This window comes from Petaurus breviceps, unplaced genomic scaffold, assembly GCF_028583685.1.
Source record: "Petaurus breviceps papuanus isolate PSGF00001 unplaced genomic scaffold, PetGlider_PUasm1.0 90822, whole genome shotgun sequence".
NCBI lineage: Eukaryota > Metazoa > Chordata > Mammalia > Diprotodontia > Petauridae > Petaurus > Petaurus breviceps.
In genome coordinates, this window is record NW_027187351.1 from 21,922,550 (window position 1) to 21,944,693 (window position 22,144).

A 22,144-nucleotide genomic window follows, 5' to 3' on the forward strand; every position below is an offset into this window, starting at 1 on the left:
CTCTCTCTCTCTCTCTCTCTCTCTCTCTCTCTCTCTTTCTGTCTCTGTCTGTCTGTCTCTCTCTCTCCCTCTTGGCCTCTCCTCATTAAAAGTGTATTTTGTTTCTGACTGCTACCTCCCTCATGTACTCTATCATCTATCAGTCCTCCTTTTTCTATTCCCTTCCCCTTTTTCTTCACTTTGAGTCACATCATTTCTGTACTCAACTGAGAGTGTACATTATTCCCTCTTTCAACCAATTTGGGTGAGAATAAGATTCAAGGATTGTCTACTTTCTCATCGTCACATAAAAGCTCTTCTTTTGTTCCTGTTTCATGTGAGATAGTTTACCCTATTCTCCTTTGCCTTTTTTCCCAGTGCTTCTTTCTTTCTCCCCTTTTATTTTTTAAAAATTATTCCATCATAGTCATCTCACACCTGTGGCTTCTGTGTATGTTATGTTCCTTCAAACTATACTAATAATGACAGAATTATTAGGAATTACAAATATCATCTTCCAATATAAGCATATAAACATTTTATCCTTATTTATTCTCTTTTGATTTAACTGTCATGTCTGTATTTTTACACTTCTCTTGAGTCTTGTATTTGAAAGTTAAATTTTCTATTTGGCTCAGGTATTTTCATCAGGAATGTTTAGAAGTCCTTTTCTTTTAAATATCAATATTTTTCCCTGAAGGATTGTATGAATATAATATATAATGTATCCAGTTTTGCTTTGTAGGTTATTCTTGGTTGTAATACTGGCTCCTTTGCCCTCTGGAATATCATATTCCCTGACCTCCAAATCTTCAATTTCGAAGCTGTTAAATCCTATGTGATTTTTAGTATGGTTCCATGATATTTGCAATGTTTCTTTCTGGCTACTTGCAATATTTTCTCCTTGACATGTAAGCTTTGTAATTTGTCTATTATATTCCTGGGAGTTTTCATTTTGGTATATCTTTAAGTAGGTGATCAGTGAATTCTTTCAATTTGTATTTTATCCTCTGGTTTTCTGTTATAAGAATGTAAATTTTTAAGATCTTCCCTACCCCTAGGCTTAAGTATACCTGAAGCCTGTGGTGGGAGGCTTGTTTCTCAGGAGATACTTTGTCATAGGGCAGTGGGTAAAGAGGGTTGTTACATTTCTATGAGCCAGGAGAAGGCTATATAATCCCTGATGTGAGGCTTTGTTTGGGGGCTCACTTTGAGAAATGTTGTGTGATTTGACCACATGAGACTCTGGGAAGCCATTGAGAGCCACCTGACTTTGAAAACCCAGATGTTGATGCTTCCCTCTCTGGGAACTGACTAGGAATGGATGTAATGGTCAACACAGTTGGAGGCCTATCTGCTTGATATGTTTTTCTGTTTTCTTGTAACTTCTGTCTGTATACTCTGAAGTTTGGGGTGCTAACTTTTCCCCCTGAACTAGGTAAATGATATGTTTGATTGATTAAAGCAAGATTGTTAACCCATTTTGAGTTGCTGTCCTTTAGAAAAACAGGTCTAAGAACCTGTGTTGGCAGTCACCCTGGGGATGCTGGGGTGTTTGCTGCAATATTTTCATATATCAGTTCAGTTTTCCTTGACAATTTTTTGAAATATGGAGTTTAGGCTGTTTTTTGATAATGGCAGTCCAAAATTTCTTTAATTTTATCTCCTGGATGTATTTTAGAAGTCAATTTTTAATGAGATATTTCACCTCTTCTTCTACCTTTTTTTTCATTCTTTTAAGTTTGTTTTTATTGCTTCTTGATGTCTCATGGAGTCATTAGCTTTCACATGCCTAATTTTAATTTGTGAGGAATTATTTTCTCAGTGAAATTTTGTACCTCTTTTCTCATTTGGCTAATTCTGTTGAGGTGCTATATTCTTTAGTATTTTTATGGCTCTTTTAACATGATATCAACTCTCTTTTCATATTTTTATTGCATCACTCACTTATTTTCCCAATTTTTCCTCTTCTTTTATTTGATTTTAAAATCTTTCTTTGAACTCTACCAGGATTTTTTTTTGCCTCATGACTAATTCCTATTTTTCTTTTAAACTTTGTTTGTAACTTTTTTGACTTCATTGATTTATTTTAAGTTTGTGTCTTGATGATCATTGTCAATATATTTTAAAAAAATCTTTTCTATTATCAGATTCCTTTGTTGTTTATTAAGTTTTCTAGCCTGATTTTTGATGATTAAATTTTTGTTAAATTTAGACTCTGTTCCTGGGAAAGAGAAGCCACTGGCCCAAACTTCAGGCCTCTATTGCTGCTCTTCTCTGAGCTAGCTTTGTGGGTCTGTGGGGTTTTGGTGCTTCCAAGGTCGTGTGCTCTAAGGGGAGTTTTTATCACTGCTCTCCTGCCCTGAGCTCTATTCTTCACCCAAGAAGGAATCTTGTTCTGTAGCCACCAGTGGTAAAATTTCTCCTCACCCTGTGACTGTAACCAGGTCCACCACTCTCCTACATCTTCAATTTCTAATGTTGCCCTCTGTCTAGGAATTGAGACCAGGGTCTCTACACCCACTTGAGAGACTGCAAGCATTCCTCTCCTCCCATAAATTGTGATATTGGGTTTCTTTCCCCTTGAAGACAGAAATGTAATTGCACCTTCTGGCCCAGGAATTGCTAACTGAACTATGTATGGACAATTCAACAGGGTCCTTCACCCACTGCCAGCAAAATGTCCCCTTCAATCTCCTTTAAATTACTTGTCCAATCCTCCAACCTTCTGTGAGCTTAGAACTTTCAAAACTGCTGCTACTACCAATGCAGTCACCCTCAAGGCACAGTCAATGCTGCCTAGGCCATGGTTCAGGGACCTACCACCATCATGGTGAAACAAATGTTTTCTGCTGACCTCCTAAGATGTTGGAAAATTATTTCACTTGAACTATTGTTGGTTCTTTTACTTTAGAATTCAATTCAAGACATTATTTTATAGTTATCTTGAGAGTAATTTGTGAAAGCTTGGCTGAAGGCTTCTCCACTCTACCATCTTGTGTCTACTCCCCCTGTTCCCCCCACCATACTCCTGATATTCTTTCTAAAAATGTTTCAAAATCTTCATTATTCAAAAGTCAACTTTATTTTCCTACACAATTAAGCTTAGCCTTGCAGGATAGATCACTTTGACCTGCATCCTTAACTACATTGCTTTTTAGAAGATATTCCATTCCTTCTTCTTTTTTAGAGTGGATATTAAACATTCTTGTATTATTCAAATATTCATGCTTTTGTATTTGAAAATTTTTCTCCTGTAGATTATAGGATTTGTAGTTTTTAACTTAATTGTCAAATTCATCCACTTTGTATTTTGGTGATCTCAGTCTTTTTTTTTTTCTTTCCAGAAGGCAATCTGTAAAGTATTTCAATTAGAATTTTTTTTTTTCCTGTTTAGAAGTTTTGGAAAGTTCTTTTCTATTATTTTGTGCCTGTATAATGTTGAGGGTAGTTTTTGGGTGTTTTGGTCTTGTTGTGGTATTCTATGAGGCCTATGATCCTTAGTTTGTTTCTAAGCATGCTGTTTTTGGGTTCAGTATGTTTTGTCTACACAGAGAGCAAAATTTATGTTAATAGGAGCGGCTAGGTGGTGCAGTGAGTAAATATCAACTCCAGAGTCAGGAGGACCTGAGTTCTGTTCTGGCCTCAGACACTTAAAACAAAACAAAACAAAAAAAAACTAGCCGTGTAACCTTGGGCAAGTTACTTAACCCCAATTGCCCTCCCAAAGGGGAAAAAAAATATGTTAAGATTGGGGATTTTTTGCTTCTCTTCTAGTTTTTCTTTTATTTATCTTTTTCAACATTACATATGGTTTTCTCTTGTTTTTTTTTCAGTAAGGCTTGCCATTGCAGATTCATTTCTCACCCTTCTTTTTATTATTTTTACTGTGCAGAACATAAAGTATGCCCTTAGACTTTTCATTTCTCTTCTAAACCACTCTGGAAGACTGTGTCTGGTTCCATGCTCTTCCCAAATTCCATAGACTCCTCCTTTCAAGTGTTAGATAATTTCTTTTATTTTGAAGTATTTATTCTTATATTCCAACACTTCTTTATCAGATCTGTAGGGCACATTTGCTCCATTACTAGAGGACTGCTTTTTCTATTGATTTATTCTTTTTTTTTTATTTTCAAGGTATTTGATTTTTTTCTTCCCAAAATTTTTAGTGCTTTTAGTATTTTCCCCTTGTTTTATCATTTACTTTATGAGTCTGTTCTTTATGTTCATGGTCTCCTTGTGGACTTGATATCAAACCATACTGGGCTTCTGTGCCAGTCATGGGTCATTAGGCGTTTCTTCTCCAAGTCACTTTTGGGCATTAAGAGCTGACCCCAGCTGGATCCTGTACTCTTTGCCTCAAGCTTGGTGTAGTCATGCACCCTCCACTGTTCCACCTCCCACCCTTCATCTTTTCCATGCACAAGTATACCCAGAGTACTATTTAAGTAACCTGTTTCATTCCCTCTGTTCTTTCTATGAGCTGGCACAGGCAGCTCAAAGCCTGTTTTCTCTGTCACTGGCACTTCAAAGATCTGCAGAGATGGTGCTTCTATGTTATAGACACCAGAAAAATTTTGTTCTTAAATAGCTGTGGTCTATCTGGTTGCAAAAGCCTAGGTCAACTTCTGCTATGTAGACCTGAGGTTTTCCACAAAACTGGAAAGAAGAAAGAGGGACAAGGATGCAAGAGTGTGTTTGATATAAGTTTTGTGTTTGATAGTGTAGCCTTGCTGCCAGTAGCATAGAATGGGGGAGACTAGTCTCAAGTAAGATCAGGGTCAGTGAACATCAAATCTTATTTTTATTTACCTCATCTTTTGGATTTTGGATGTCTTCCTAGATCATGGAAATAATTGAAGTTGCTTCATCTTTAGTTCAGAATTTCTGCTATGGAGAGGTTGGAGGAGTCATGGGGATTTGTAGAAAAAGTCTAGACCACCACCTGTAGTTTAAATTACCCAAAAGTCTATTTAATTGCTTTTTAAAAAGAAAAAGAAACATTCCTTGAGATATTTTGACATGGTGATTTATTAATTTATTAGTAGGAAAAAAAGATGTATCATCATTTTATAAATTACCTGAAAATCAGAGCAGGTACTCATTAAGGTATCTTTTATCTCTAGATTTCTGATCTTATTCTGATTTTGCATCCTGAGCAAAAGGCAGGAAGGAGCATGTGCCTGGCAACTTAAACCATTGCCATAACCTTGACTACCACCTTAGATGTAGATAGCCCAAGTCCTTAAACCCCAAAACCTTGGGGATAGCAGTGATTTCTGGCTCACTAGCCCTATTTTTTTATCTCTGTCAACATATCAACAGTCAACATAGAGTAGAGCAATCTCTATGGAGAAGGCCTTTCCATCAACAGCTAACCAACTGCCACTAAAAACATGTAACCAATGATTCCTGCTACTGTCAATTAAAATCCAAAACAGGTACTAATTTCAAGTCTGTCTTTTATCTATCATTCCAGGAAATAGCCAAATAGAGATATGACCTTGCTATTGCTAATAGTGACAACTACAGTTACCGAAGATGCAGGATTATGGGAAAGTGGCAAGGTCTTGCTACCAAAGTGGTTACCAACAGTAACTGCCTCAGTATCAGAAAAAAAGTTTTTTTTTTAATTTTAGTGAGAAATTTTAAAGAATATATAGCATAACATAATGGCTAAACATGTTTTATAGATTATGATGGAATATCACTGTGGTATATGAAATAATGAGGTCAATGATCTTAGAAAAATGTTTAAAGACTTGCATCAAATAATGAACAAAATGGGCAGGAACAAAAGAACACCATCTACAGTGAGAGCAATATTGTTTTAAGAGTGAGTTTGAGTGAGTAAGTTATTTTGACTATTATAAATACTCAAATTAACTATAAAAACTTGTGAAGAAAGACACTATCTGCATCCAGAGAAAGAAATGATAAATAAAAGTTCGTATACAATAATTTGACACAGACACACACACACACACACACACACCAGAACATGTGTTGTATCTCTGAAAAGAAGAGCAAGTTGTACATAGTAGATTTTAAGTTTTATGTACAATCATCTTTTTATTATACTATATTATCAAAATACTTATTTTATTCCATAAATATGGATTAATGTAATCTTTTTTAAAAAATTTCTTTAAAAAAAGATTATTCTTATGTTCTGTGGAGGAAAAAGAAGATATATTAACTTCTTTTGCCATTATACCCTGAGGACTATGGGACCCATCAATCATATTTGCAACTGAAACACTAATGTATTGTAATGGCAAGCAAAGAAGTCTTTAACACATTGTTTCAACTACTTGACAGTGTTCAGTTCTGGCACATGATTGTATCAAGTCCTTGTTAAGAAGCAGAATTTGTAAATCCTATTACATATGAACCCTAGAACTTGGGAACTCCTGCTTCTAATGCAACAGGAAGAGGAGGAGCTAATGGCCATATATAAGAAGAGGCCCAGGCTGGAAAGAGAACTGAGAAGAGAGAAGAATTGAGAAGAGAGAACTGAGAGAACATTTGTCTCTTCTGTCTGTGTTGATTTTTGTGTGTGATGTGTGTTGAGTTCTCAGACCTTGTTGGTGGGTCTGAATTGACATTGCAAGCAGATAGTGAATTGACAATGGTGCCAGCAATGTATGTAAATGTTATTGTGGTTTTGTTAAGCTTTTTCTTCTCAGGAACAGAAACTGTAAAGAACTTGAAATGGACAGGACACTGTGAGTTTTAATATGCAACAGGAACTGGACAAGGAACTGGATGAAAAACTGGACAAGGAGCTAGACAAGAAGGTGGGAGCTGCCTGACTTTGAACCCAGGTGACATTTGGATGGATTCAGGTAATTCACATCCAATTAATCCAATAATTAATCCAATACAATGTAATTCAGGCTGGATCCATGGAAGAGAAACCATGGAAACTGAGAGCTAGCCTCAAGTCAAGATGAAAAACCTCTCCTTGGGTATTTAATGCAAACTGAGAAGATCATGATTCACTCTGGCCTAGGGGTGGGAGGACTTTGTATTCTATATGCTCTATTTCTTCTGGATGATTGAATTAAGGATGATTGGAAACTAATATGAAGAAAGAAAACTTTTAGACTGGGAGATTAAGACAATGTGATGTAGGGGTAGAGAACTGTGACTTTTGTACTTTGTGTCCCCTCATTAAGGATGATTGAGTTGAGTTCCTACTGAATGATATCTTTTTCTTAAAACTATGTGACCACTTTGGTGAAAAGTATGTGGCCATTTTAGCAATAAGTTGATATGTCATAACATTGTGAATGCCACACTTTGGTTTCTGTCAATGTTTTGTCTTAATTTATTGCTGAATAAATAGTTCACTATACTATGTAATCATAACCTTGAAGTTGTTTACAGCAGCAGTCCTCTGGAAAACTGTGCTTGGCTTTACATGTATGAACACATTTATATATGTTTTTTCCTCACTTATAATATGAGCTGAGAACCAACTAATTTGGTTCTCTAGAGTAGGGAGCTAGGTGTCACAGTGAATAAAGAACAGTAGCTGAAGTCAGGAAGACCAGAGTTCAAATGCTGCCTTTCACAATCCCTAAATGTATGATCTTGGACAAGTCACTTAACCTCTGTCTGCATCAATTTTCTCATTTGTAAAACTGAGGTAGTAATACTGCTAATATCCTAGTGTTGCTGTGAGTAAAAATGAGATGAAATTTGTAAAGTACTTTGCAAACCTCAAACTGCTATATAAATGTTAGCTATTATTATCTTCAGTACTGTGGATATAGTAAACATTAATAAATGCTTTTCACCCTTACACTATAATAACAGAATATCAGCTTGGGAACTTCCTACAAAAAAGAAGGATTAGCAGTAAAGACCCTGAAACAAACTTTGTCTCTTATGTTGGGACCAAAAAAGGGAAATATAGAAAGTATCATCCTAAGAAAACTAGAAACAATACCATCAATTTTTTTCTATTTCCATCATCTCAAAAAAAAAGAAAAACTGCTAAGGCATAGAGAGATGTTTTGAGATTCATTCAAATAGCATGTTTCCACATCAATAAAACTACTTATCCTTCATGTATTGAAGTCATGCTACAGACTTGAGCTCTTCTGATAAAATTACAGAGAGCAAATTCATGGTCAAATGATAACCTCTCAGAAACAAGAAAAAATGAATATGTTTTTCAGTTGCAGGCCCCAAGAGTAGATATTTTCCTCCATTAGCAAGAATAATGCAACCAAGCATCCTAAATTTTTAACTTAGTTCTCTAAACCACTAGTTTTCCCGTGCTTTGCAATTAGTGGTGGATAGACTTACAGAGTTGGGGAATTTGAGGTTTGGCTTAGCTAACCATGTGAGAAATTAGATATTCATTCCTTGTCAATTGGAATTAGCTTGACATTTAAAGTGCTTGGCCCTACAAAAAAGATATTTCTCAAGCAGGTCCTGAAACTTTTACTTCCCAAACAATATAAGACTTTTCAATCCCCTGCTTGGTAATATCCTTTGTGTCATCTAAAAAATCATTTTCTAACCATATGAATACTTTTATACTATTTGGAACTGAAATACCCAATCCTTGAAGTCAAATAGATGAAATTAACTGGTATTTTACAATCTTATGAGTTCTGTGCCTATTTTATTTCTTCATAGAAAGGACTTCAATTTGAGGGATTGAATAATCCACTATGAGGATGGATTAGTCAGCACAAAGAAGACATACTTTTTAAAAATGATATCCCTTTTTTTACTTCATGTTAATTCCTCAATATCTCTTTTCTCATAAGCATGCATCATATAAAGAAAAAAGTGAAACAAAGCTAAGCAACATATTAACAATATCCAACATCATAAAAGTGCTTTATGCTCATAATTAAAAAGGAGGGAAGAAAATCTATTCTTATCTGTGTTTGAGTGGGAAAGTTTATCATATAATTCTAATGAATTTAATATTGAAATTGTAGTTATTCTTATTTCCATCTGAATTATTGTAATTATTCTATGTAATTTTTTTCTTAGTTCTCCTTATTTTACATTGCATCAATTTGTAAAACTCTTCATGAAGGGAAATTTTACTTAGGAGTCACAATTATAAAGAGGATTGCCTACCTCAAGCAAGAACACAATTCAGTTCTAATTTTTAAACATTTTTAAAGGATCTGACATTCCTTTAGTTTCCCTATGCCTCCCTTATCAAAGCAAACAACAACCAAAAAAAACTATACAATATAAAAAGCAAAATTTCACAGAATAGAAAAAGTAGAGGAAATACACTGGAAAAGTCTCCAAATTTATGCAGTTACATAATCATGTATGTCTCTCCCTTGGAAAGAAGTTTTTGGGATAACTCATATCTCTTATTTGGTATTTAAATTAAATTTTAAAAGAGCCTATGTAACCTAGCACAGAAGTGAATTGCCTCTGACTCTCTTGGTATAAGATGGATTCCTCATTTTCTCCCCCCAACACACACACATACACACACATAAACACAAACACACACAGAGTTCTAGTGACTTGGGTAGGTGGTAAAAGGATAAGAATAAATATTGGAATAGTACAGTACAAATAAAGCATAAGACCGAAATGGGATACAGACATAGATTCATTTATTATAATTATAAGGGAAAAGCACTTGGCATATAGTCTATACAGTCAAATAGCTTGTCATTCAGTTGTGCAAAATTCAACATTTTAAAGTCTTTGGAGAATATTTTTTAATTGAATGAGTACAGTTTGGTATTAAGTAAGATAAATGAAAACAAAAAGTTAAAATATTAGTAAAGGCATATAAAATAATTTCACTGAAGATCTGTAGTTATCTGTGAATTTTGGAAACATTTAGGGAAAGGAGTAAAATCTTAATATATAATAGATTACAGTAAGTTATGCAACTTACAAAAACATCTCCCTCAACTTTATTCCCCATAGGAAAACATTTTAACATAGTATTTCAGCATAGTAGTATTCTCGCATCACTTGTTGCAATAATGTTACACTATTAAAAGCAAAAGCAAAGTAAGAGGCCAAGGAACTATTAAGCCTAGGATTTTAATTCCAGAATGGAGAACAATGCTTGGCTGGATTTAGATCTTTCCAAAGTTAACTTACATAATTCACTAACATTGATTCTCTCTCAGGAACAGGAGGTATGTAGCACTCTGTTCCCTTTTAGTTTACTATGAATTGCATATAAAGAAAAAATATGGTAGTGTGGAATTAAAACTGATTTTGGAGTAAAAAACCTAGTTTCAAACCTCATCTCTAATTCTTAATATCTGTAAACTGGGAAAATCACCTTCCTTCACTAGAATTCAGTTTCTTCATACAGAAAAAAATGATAGCATCAGAAAATAATGACCTATGAATTTTCCTTTTTCTTCTTTGGGATACAAGTAAAGCACTTTTCAATCCTCTCATCATTATATGAATGATAATGTTATTAGTCTTATGACCCTCACATCTCTGTATATTATGTATGTATGCATATGAATGTATGTAGGTATATATGCTTGCATGTACATGCATGTACACCAAACACACCACAGCAACCAAATATATGAGGGAAAAGTTAACAAATTTGTAGGGAGAAATAGGAACTAAAACACCAATAATGAGGAAATAAGAATACTCCTTTCAGAACTAGAGAAAAATATTTAAAATATATACAAAAAAGAAACTAAAGACTTGAAAAGAATATTAGAAAATTAGATATCATAGCTTTCTTCTGACTACTTAAAGAGGACAACAAGAGTTTTAGACATATCTGAGTTCCAAATGGTAGCATTAGAAAAGAAATGAATGTGTTAGGGAATAAAATCATCATAAAAATGCAGAAAATTAGAAATATTGTACACATTCTTTAAAACTAAAAGGCAATGATATTGCATTCAATTAAGAGCAATTGAATAATTGTTTAAGGATAAATTAAAGTCTAAGAAATTAAAACTTTTAGAATTGGTAAGACAAAAAATCATAAAAATACAGAATATTTTTATTTAAAATATTAACAATGAAATAACATAATAAAACCATCGATCTGCAACTAAAATACTGCTTTGTGCAAAATTAATACCTTTAAATGTGTTAAATATTGGAGAGAAAGAACAATAAAGAGAAGAAACAGTTAAAATAGAAAAAAACAGGAAATATAAAATTCCCAAATAATATCAAATTAGAGAATATAAAAATTGAAGAAACAATTCATGAAATTGAATAGAATTAATAACAATAACAAATGATAAATGAAATTAAGAGCATTTAAAAGTAAAATAAGCAGTTTAGAGAGAATGAAAGAGAGAAGAAAAACTATTTCAAAAAGGAACATAAGTATTCATGACAAATGAAGATGAAATAAAAGGAATGTCACAATCTTGAAGAATCATATGCTAAACACACAAATTCAAAGAAAGCAATGAATATTTACAAAAACATACCATATCCAGATTATCAAAACAATAAACAAATATTTAAGTAGCACAATACCATAAAAAGATACCAAATTATTAAATAATTCTACATAAACAAAAAAATAAAGGCTAGATGAATTTTCAGATGATTTTTGTTAGTTTTTCAAAAAGCAATAAATATCAAATAAACATCAAAAAAAGAAAAAGAAAGGAAATATTAAGCCCCTCTGTGCCATGAATATTACCTTTATATATAAACCACGGTTAAAAATAAAGAAGAAAAAGGAAACTATGTAACATTAAAATTTAATGTTGATATATTAAATAGATTATCCAAGAGAGCTTAACATCATATTTAAAAAGGTTGTACATTATGATCAGTTTATTTTTATAATAGGAATGCAGAGTTGATTCAATATATGGTAAGATGTAATTATAACATACCATATCAATTGCATACTAATAAAATGCATAATTATATCAATAAATGATAAAAAAAGCTTTCAACAACACTTAGCAATAATTTCTGTTTGTTTTTTTAAGAATAGTCTAAATAGCATAAAATGAAATTATATATTTCCTTTAGAGAGTATATAGTGTCATCTAAAATCTGGAATCAATATTATAGGAAGTGGAGAAAAGTATCTCCAATAAAATCAAGGGTAAAGGAAGGATTTACTTTTTTATTTAAATGATTTGATTACTGATTACAAGAATACTTCAAGAAAAAAAATTATTGGTAATACCTTAGTAAAGTGGGAAAGAAAACTATTGTCCTTATAGGTAATAGATATCATTATACAATCTTAATGAATCAAATAATAATTTATTGAAACAATTCAATCAGATTGTCATATATGAAATAAAGCTATGTAAATACATTAAAATAATACATAAATGAAAGAGATAAAATAAGAAAGTCCCGTTAAAGTAAATATAAAATGTTAAATGCTTAGGAGTTAACATACCAACACACACATAGAAACTATATGAATACAAAAAAATATTCTACAAATAGATCTAAGTAATTAGAGGGATGCTGATTGCCAATGGTTATAAAATGACATGTAACCATAGAAGCAGATCCTCTCTGGGGCTCTTACCTTCAACCTTCCCCAATTCATATAAAAGGGGACTCTAAACAAACTTTGGAGCTACAGAAGCCACATAGAAGCTAACCTCCCACTAAGGACAGCCCAGCAGGCTGGCAGGAATAGTTGAGCCCAGTGCTCTGGGAGTCAAGCAAAGCTCCAAGCCCAAGGTTTTAGCCCCAAGGTGGGCTGGACCAGCCACCAGCTGGAGGGACTCCAGATCACCTGCAGCTGTGGTCGTTTCCAGATTTATCAACACATATATGCAAAGGACAAAGTGAGAGGTCAGTGCAGTATAGACTTTTGGACCCAGTAGTTGGGAGTGCCTCACCTTTTGCCCCCGGGGCGAGAAGCCACTGAGGGCTGCAGTACAGCCTCCACTGCCAGGTGGCAGCTTCAGGTCCTGGCCTGCAGAGTGTACGGGGACCAAGCAACCAGTCTGAGGGTTATTTGCTCTTACTTTAACCTGCTTGGATGTGCATTGTGGTCTAGGGTGGTGGTCCTGGGGTGTGTGTCCAGTTGCCAGAGTGTGTGGAGGCTTCAGCAAAGCCTCCCAACTAATACCTCCAGCACCTAAAAAAGCCCCAGCATTTGGGAGGGAAGCTCATCTGTCCGGCAGTAGAGTCCTACTGTGGCAAAAAGCCCAAAAGTATAGTAATTGAGTGCCCAGGCAAAGGAAACAAAGTAAACAGAAGAACCCAATATTAGATACCTCTTTTGGTGACAAAAAGGATCAAAGCATGGAACAGGAGGAAGACAGTGAAGGCAGAACTCCTGCACCAAAAACATCAAAGGAAAATGCAAGCTGGGTACAGGTCATAGAGGACCTTAAGAAGCAAATACGAGAAGTGAGGGAAAAATTAGGAAGAGAAATGAGAACAATGTAAGAAAATTATGAAATGAGAGTCAACAGCCTGACTGAGGAAAATAACACCTTAAAAAACAAACTAACTCAAATGGCAAAAGCGACTCAAAAAGTCAATGAGGAGAAGAATGCCTTAAAAAGCCAAATTTGCCAGATGGAAAAAGAATCTCAAAAGCTCACTGAGGAGAATCATTCCTTCAGAATGAATTTGGAGCAAATGGAAGCTAATGACTTTATGAGAAATCAAGATGCTGTTAAACAGATGCAAAAAAAAAAAAAACGAAAGAATAGAAGGCAATGTGAAATATCTCATTGGGGAAAAAAAAACACTGTCCTGGTAAAGAGATCCAAGAGAGATAATTTAAAAATTATTGGATTACCTGAAAGCCATGATCAAAGAAAGAAACTAGAAATCATCCGCCAAGAAATTCTCAATGAAAACTCCGCTGATGTTTTAGAACCAGAGGGAAAAATAGAGGTTGAAAGAATCCACTGATCACCTCCTGAAAAAGATCCCAAAAAGAAAACTTCTAGGAATATTACAGCCAGGTTCCAAAATTCCCAGGTAAAGGAGAGAATATTACAAGCAGCCAGGAAGAAACAATTTGAATATTGTGGAAACACAATCAGGATAACCCAGGATCTGACAGCTTCTACACTGAGGGATCAAAGTTCTGGGAATATGATATTCTGGAGGGCAAATGAGCTGGGATTAAAACCCAGAATTAAAACCCAGCAAAACTAAGTATTATGTTTCAGGGGAAAATATGGTCATTCAGGGGAATAGAGGACTTTCAAGCATTCTTGATGAAAAAACCAGAGTTGAATAGAAAATTTGTCATTCAGATACAAGAAATAAGAGAAGCATGTGAAGGTAAACAGGGAAAAGAAACCATAAGGAACTTATCAGTGTGGAACTATTAATATTCCTACATGGAAAAAGGATAATCATAACTGTTGAAACTTTTCTCAGTATGAAAATAGTTAAAGAGAATAGATAGATAGGTAGATAGATAGATAGATAGATAGATAGATAGATAGATAGATAGATAGATAGATAGAAAGATAGATAGATAGATATAGATATAGATATATAGGAGGGTATATGGGCATATGAATACATATGTGAATGTGTATATATATGTACACACACATATATATATATACACACACATATATATACATATATGTACTGGTATACCTAGATAGAGGGCACAGGACAAATTTAATAAGAACGGATGATACTTAAAAGGTGAAATTAAGAGGTGAGAGAGAAAGGGGAAAGACAGAATGGGGTAAACTATCTCATATAGAAGAGGCATGGGGAAATGGTTACAATGGAGGGGACATACAGGAAGGCAAAAGGGAATGGGTCAACCTTATTCTCATTGAGTTTGGCTTGGGGAGGGAATGACATAAACACTAAATAGGGTATCTCACCCTACAGTTGAGTAAGGGGGAAGGGGATGAAAGGGGGGATGATGGAATGGAGGGCAGGCAGGGGGGAGGGAAGTTGGAAGCACCCACTTTTGAAAAGGGACTGGATCAAAGTAGAGAAGAAAACTAGTGGAAGGTGAGATAGGAAGGAGGGAAATTTAGTCAGTATTTTACAATATTTAAACTAAGTTAATGTTTTACATAAGCTACACATGTACAACCTATATTGACCTGCTTATCTTTCCAGTAAGGGCAGGTGACAGGGGAGGAATGGAATGAATCTGGAATTCAAAGTTTTAAAATCAAGTGTTTAAATATTTTTATTTAAACATTTGATTTTATATATACTATTAATAATGCTATTTTACATTTAATTGGGAAATAAGTTATACAGGCACTGGGGCATAGAGATCCACCATGCCCTACTGGAAAAGTAAAGGGGGTATGAAAGAAGATATGGGAAAGAGCAGATTGGAGGAGGGGCTATATTGTGGAACTGCTATTTTGGTTTTCCTCTTTTGTTCTGATTCTTCTTCCACAACATGACTAATATAGAATTATATTTATGAAACAACAATGCAATATTCACCATACCTATAGTAACTATAAATATGCTGATATGGTTATTAAGCACAAAATATACCTAACTATCTACATAGGGGACAAAGCTAGAACATTTATTCAAATATTAGAAAACTAAGTCCCCAAACCAGAAAGTCAAAGCCATCACAGTAGCTATAGAGTTGGCAGTCATAGTTAATGCAGTACACACCCACATTCTCAAGCCTTCAAAACAGAACAGGCAAAGGTCCTCCTCTCCTCATTCATGGCAACTGCTCAGCATCCATACAGCCCACTCCCAGCAGCTCTGGCCCCCTGCAGTTCCCATCCCTGGCAATCCTCAGCAGGAGTCCTTAGCAGAAATTCTGAAGGCTCAAAAAATGAGTTCGTGCCACCACTGCTACAAGTGCTGCAGCCACCAGGCTTCCAGTCATTGTACTCACTATCGCCTGGCCCCAGATTCCTCTTGCTACACCCCTTCCTGCTACATCAGCAAGTTCAAGGGGCATGGAAGATCTTCAAATCTCACAACCATTACAGTGTATTATGACTGTATATGTATAGCCTATATTAGATTGCATGTCATCTTGGGGAATCTGAAAGGAATGGAGGGAGAAAAAAATTGCACTCAAAATCTTATAAAAGTGAATGTTTAAATCTATCTTTACATGCAATCAGAAAAAAAATATCCTATTAAGTGGAACAAAACACAAAAGCAAGATACCCACAAAAAAGAAAGACAAATAGAGATAGTTAAAACAGATGACTGGAGAAGAATCTATTATGCTTCAGCCAAAGCAAAAAAAAAATAGTCTTAACAATGATGATCTCAGGCAGAGCAAAATAAAAAAATAAACCTCACAAAAAGATATAATCAGGAAAACAAAATTTTGCTAAAAGTTGCCATAGATAATGAAATAATAGTTTTAAAATTGCAGTATGTTTCTCAAATAAAGGCTTCATATCTCAAATGAATAAGAAATTGAGACAAATTTATAAAAATTAGTCATTGACCCATTGATAAATGGTCATATGATATGAAGAGGCAGTTTTCAGAAGCCAAAGTTATCTATAGACACGAAAATTTCTCTAAATCAGTATTGATTAAAGAAACATATATTAAAACAACTCTGAATACTACAACACACTTATCAGAAATAATAAATTCTGCAGGGGATGAGAGAAAATAGGTACACTAGTGAACTATGGGTGGAGTTGTGAACTGGTCCAATCATTCTGGAGAACAATTTGGAGCTATGTCCAACTTTTTGTATATTTTCTCCCTCTACTCCCCCCTTTCCCCCATGTTGGCATGCAATCAAATATAAAATCTACCCATACCTTTACATTAAACATTAGTCAAGATGTAAGGAAGGATTATAACCCATGGAGTGAACAATGAGAAAGAAGAAATAAAACAAAAGAAAAGAAAGAGAGAGAGAGAGAGAGAGAGAGAGAGAGAGAGAGAGAGAGAGAGAAAGTAGTTTGCTTCAATCTGCATTCAGACTCTGTAATTGTAGTATTTTTTTCTGGATGTGGATATCACTTTCCATCATGAGACTTTTGGAGTTGTCTTATAAACTTGCATTATTGAGAGGAGCACAGTCTATCAAAGTTAGTTGTCACACATATGTTGTATCTGTAATTGGGTAGAAAGTTTTCTCTGTGAGCATCCTGAGCCTGGGCTGCTACTGCTGGAATGGAATTTTGAGGAGAAAGTGACTTTGATTTTTGAGAATGGAGCTGGATAAAGTGATTTTGATTTTGAGAACAGAACTTATGGTGGTGGAGCTTCTTATGAGAGTCAGCTAAAACTTCTGCTGAGAGCTTCTGAGACCCAGTCAGAGCTGCTAAAGACTTCCAAGGGGCAGCGGGAGCTGCCAGAGGAAGCATGATTGTGGTATTGGTACTTTGTCTGTGGCTTTGTTAACCTTTGTCTTCCCAGGAATAGAAAATGTGAAGGACTTGAGGTGGACTGGATACTGTGAGCTTCAATATTGAACAGGCACAGCACAGAGATCTGGACAAGGGACTGGGATTTGTCTGCTTTTGAACCCAGTTGTCTGTGGCTTTGTTAATCTTTGTCTTTCCAGGAATAGAATATGTGAAGGACTTGAGGTGGACTGCATACTGTGAGCTTCAATATGGAACAGGCACTGCACAGAGATCTGGACAAGGGACTGGGATTTGTCTGCTTTTGAACCCAGTTGACAGTTTGCTGGATTCATGTAGGAGCTAGAACCATGGAAGAGGAGCCATGAAAGCTGAGAGTCTGCCTTGAGTCAAGATGAAAAGAGCTCTCCTTGGGTATTTAATGCTGACTGATGAAATTGTAACTCATTTTTGACCTAGGGGTGGATGGCCTTTCTATTTTCCACGAGCCCTTAAGAGGGTACTGAGTAGTGACTGATGATACTGTAATGTAAGTATGTTCCGTGGGTGGAGGACTTTGACTTTTGTACTTTGTGATTGAATTAAGGACTATGTGATTGACTAAATGAATGTACTTTGCTTAAAATTATGTGGCCACTTTGGAGAAAAAAATATGTGGCCAATTTAGTGATAAGTTGTGAAGTTATAATATTCGGAATGCAGTACCTTGATTTTCTGTGAATGTTTTGCTCTGATTTGTTACTGAATAAATAGAGAGTTCACTATACCATGTAATCAGAACCTTGAAAACTGTTTACAGCAGCAGTCCTTTGGAAAGCTGCTTGTGCATGGCTTTACAATCAGTTTATCTAAGTCTCTCTAGATTATTATGAAGTCAATCTGCTGCTCATTTTTATAGCATAATAGTATTCCATTATATTCATATATCACCACTTGTTTAGCCATTCTCCAATTGATGGGCATCCCTTTTTTTTCCAATCCTTTGCTACCACAAATAGATATACTATATATCAACTATGTACTATATATTGATATACTATATACACTACTATAAATATTTTTTGTACATAAAGGTCCTTTTCCCACTTCTATATCTCTTTGGGATAAAGCCCTAAAAGTGGTATTTCTGGGTCAAAGGGTATGTACTTATTTATAACCCTTTGGGCATAGTTCCAGATGACTCTCCAGAATGGTTAAATCAGTTCACAATCCCACCAATAATGCAGTAGTATTCCATTTTTCCCACATTCTCTCCAGTACTTATCATTTTCCTGTTTTGTCATCTTAGCCAATATGACTGGTGAGATATGGTACCACAGAGTGTTTTGATTTGCATTTCTCTAATCACTCTAATCACAAAGTACTTTTTCAAAGGTTTATAGATATGTTTTATTTCTTCCTCTGAAAACTACCTGTTCATATCCTTTGACAATTTATCAACTGGGGAATGAATTGTATTCTTATAGATTTGACTCAGTTATCTATATATTTTAAAAATGAGGCCTTCATTAGAGACACTGGTTGTAAAAACTCTTTCATAATTTTCCACTTCCCTCTTAATCTAGGTTACATTGGCTTTCTTTGCTCAGAAACTTTTCAATTTGATGTAATCAAAATTATCCATTTTGCATTTCATAATGCACTCTAATTCTTCTTTGGCTATAAAAATTTCCCTTCTCCACAAATCTGACAGTAAACTATTACTTACTCTCCCAGATTGCTTACAGTATCAGCCTTCATATCTAGACTGTGCACCCATTTAGAATTTATTTTGGCATATGATCTAAGATTTTGCTCTATATCCAATTTGAACCATACTATTTTCCAGTTTTCCCAGCAGTTTTTTTTCAAATAGTGACTTTTTTTTTTAAGCAATGGGGGTTAAGTAACTTGCTGAAGGTTACACAGACAGTTATTTTGTGTGGGTGTTAAGTATCTGAGGACTGAACCAATCCCAGGTCTCCGGAGGCTGTGGCCTGGTGCTCTTACTCACTGCACCACATGGCCGCCCCCAAATAATGACTTCTTATTGCAAAAGCTGGTGTCTTTGGGTTTATCAAACAGTAGATTATAATATTCATTGGCTGCTTTGTCTTGGGCACCTAATGTATTCCACTGATCCACTACTCTATTCCTCAGCAAGGACCAAGTAGTTTTGATGACTGCGGCTTTATAGTACAGATTAAAATATTGTATGGCTAGGCCACCTTCCTTAGCATTTCTTTTCATTATTTCCCTTAATATTCTGGACCTTTTGCTCTTCCAAATAAATTTTGTTACATTTTTTTTTTCTAGCTCTATAAAATAAATTTATGGGCATGTGCTGGGCTTCAAACGTCCGAGTGAGCCCGACTCCGGAAGGTCCCCGGGAAGGGCCCCTGCGCCCAGATCGGAACGTCCTGGAAAAGTTTCCAGGTCTTCAACATGTTCAAACGCTTGAACAAGAAAAATCCTTTAGCAGAAAATGCCACCGTAGAAAGCAAAATAGTAAAAGTCTGACACAAGTCTCACTGAACAGAAGCAGGCTTGGTGCTGACCCTGGGCCAGGGGGACTTGGGTCAGCTGGGACTCGGGGAAGATGTGATAGAGAGGAAGAGGCCAGCCCTGGTCACTATGCCTGAAGGTATCGTGCAGGCTGAGGCTGGAGGGATGCACACCATGTGTCTGGGAAAGAGTGGTGGGGTCTACACCTTCGGCTGCAACAATGAAGGTGCCCTTGGAAGGGACACTAGCGTAGAAGGCTCAGAAAACATCCCAGGGGTGGTGGATCTGTCAGAGAGGGTGGTGCAGGTTTCAGCTGGAGACAGCCACACTGCGTCACTCACTGAGGATGGGTGAGTTTTCCTCTGGGGATTCTCCCTGAACAATAATGGAGTCATTGGCCTCCTGGAGCCCATGAAGAAAAGCATGGTCCCTATACAGGTCCAGCTTGAGGTGCCTGTGATCAAAGTGGCATCGGGCAATAACCACCTGGTAATGCTGACAGTGGACGGCAACCTGTACACGTCAGGCTGTGGGGAGCAGGGCCAGCTGGGGTGAGCACCCGAGTTCTTTGCTAACAGTGGGGGGCAGAAGGGACTTGAGCGACTGCTGATCGCCCAGTGTGTGCTGCTGAGGTCCAAGGGCCAGCGGGGCTCCATCCTCTTCCAGGACGCCTTCTGTGGGGCCTATTTCACCTTCGCTGTTAGTTGAGAGGGCCACGTTTATGGTTTTGGCCTCTCTAACTACCACCAGCTTGGTACTCCAAGCACAGAGCCTTGCTTTGCTCCCGAGAATCTGACGTCATCCAAGAACTCAACCAAATCCTGGGAGGGCTTCTCCGGAGGGCAGCATCACACAGTTTGCTTGGACTCAAGGTAAAGTGTACAGCCTGGGCCAGGCTGAATATGGAAGCCTGAACCTCAGGGCAGGAGCTGAGGAAAAGAGCAGTCCCACCCTCATTCCAAAACTGCCTCCTGTCTCTTCAGTTCCCTGCAGTGCCTCGGTTGGCTATGCCGTAGCCAAGGATGGCTGAGTGTTTGCCTGGGGCTTGGGCACCAACTTCCAGCTGGGCACAGGAGAAGATGATGACGTCTGGAGTCCGGCGTTAATGGCTGGCAAACAGCTGGAGAGCCAGGTCATTCTGTCAGTGTCCAGTGGGTGGCAGCACACAGTCTTACTGGTCAGAAACAAGGAGCAGAGTTGATGAAACCCTTAATGAAACTGTTTGCTCTCCGCCCCCATGGGAAAGATACAACTTCTTCATCTGTCAGCCCAAAACCTCCTTCTACAAACCTTTACCTGCCCCTCCAACAGCAGAAATGGAATCTTGGCGCTTTTAGGCAATCGTTTTGGGAACTTCAAGATGAAGGAATTGCATTAAAATATGCAAGGAATGAATGGATGGACATTCCTCACCTCCCTCCGAGCTGCTGCTCTCTCCTCTGTCCAGTCCTCATGCCCCTTCAAGGCCCTTCACACTGGCCTCCCTCTGACTGGGTTAATGTTCACTGGAAGAATGTTGTTGGAGACCCCACAGGTCCTGTCTCCTACACTGCCTCCCCTACCCCTTTACCACCACCAAGAAGCCAGAGGTTTCTCCATTAGGATATCCTTCCAGTTACATGATTTAAAGTCATCAGAACATTCACTGAACAACTGGCTTTGTTTCCCCCACCCTTCAGTCCCTGTATCCATAACTGTTATCTCTCTGGCCCCTTCCCCATCCATCTGGGGCTGTCAGTTAAGGACATGGCTTACCCACTTGCCAGAAGGGAAACTGGACCAAGGTTGATCCCAGAATCTCAGCCAGCTGTCTCAACCCAGGTCCCCCAGGAATGGGCCTGGCCAGGGCAAGGAAGACATGAGATGGGTGGATGTCAGAGCTCAGGATTTGCACCCAGCCACTGCCCTTTGGCTCACAGCTTCCTCCAGGACAGTGAGGGTTCAGGCCACGGAGGCTAGGCTAGGCAGACCCAGTTGGCCAAGAAAAGGAATCAAGTGGCATTTCCCCCACCCCAGCACTGATGGCCTAAGCAGCCCTCATACATCATTCCCTACAGACTAGTCTGATGTCCTGACACTCGCTGGCTTCTTGCAGCCAGATTCCAAACACCATGAATGGCTATAGTGTTTTTCTGGGAAGGAGAACCACCTTTTAGAAACTAATTTATAATGATATGGAAGTGGGAGAGGTATGTATGTAAGGGAGGTTGGGTGGGGCTGGTCCTTGAGGGAGGGGAACATCATTTTGTACAGTAGCTCAGAAAATAGTTTTGATTTTTTTTTTAAAGAGTTTAAAATATTTTGGTCAGGGAGAGTAAGATCTTTTAACACTGAAGAAATTTCAAGTTTTTTTTTTTTAATTTTGGTACATTGATTATTATGGCACGAAATATATAATTTAATTTAGGTAAAATTGTCATTTT

General features: G+C 36.8%; 1 pseudogene; it reads left to right on the forward strand.

Annotated features, from left to right (window-relative positions):
* Positions 1-18,530: 18,530 nt before the first annotated feature.
* Positions 18,531-20,922, forward strand: LOC138148043 (regulator of chromosome condensation pseudogene; annotated as a pseudogene).
* Positions 20,923-22,144: the final 1,222 nt, after the last annotated feature.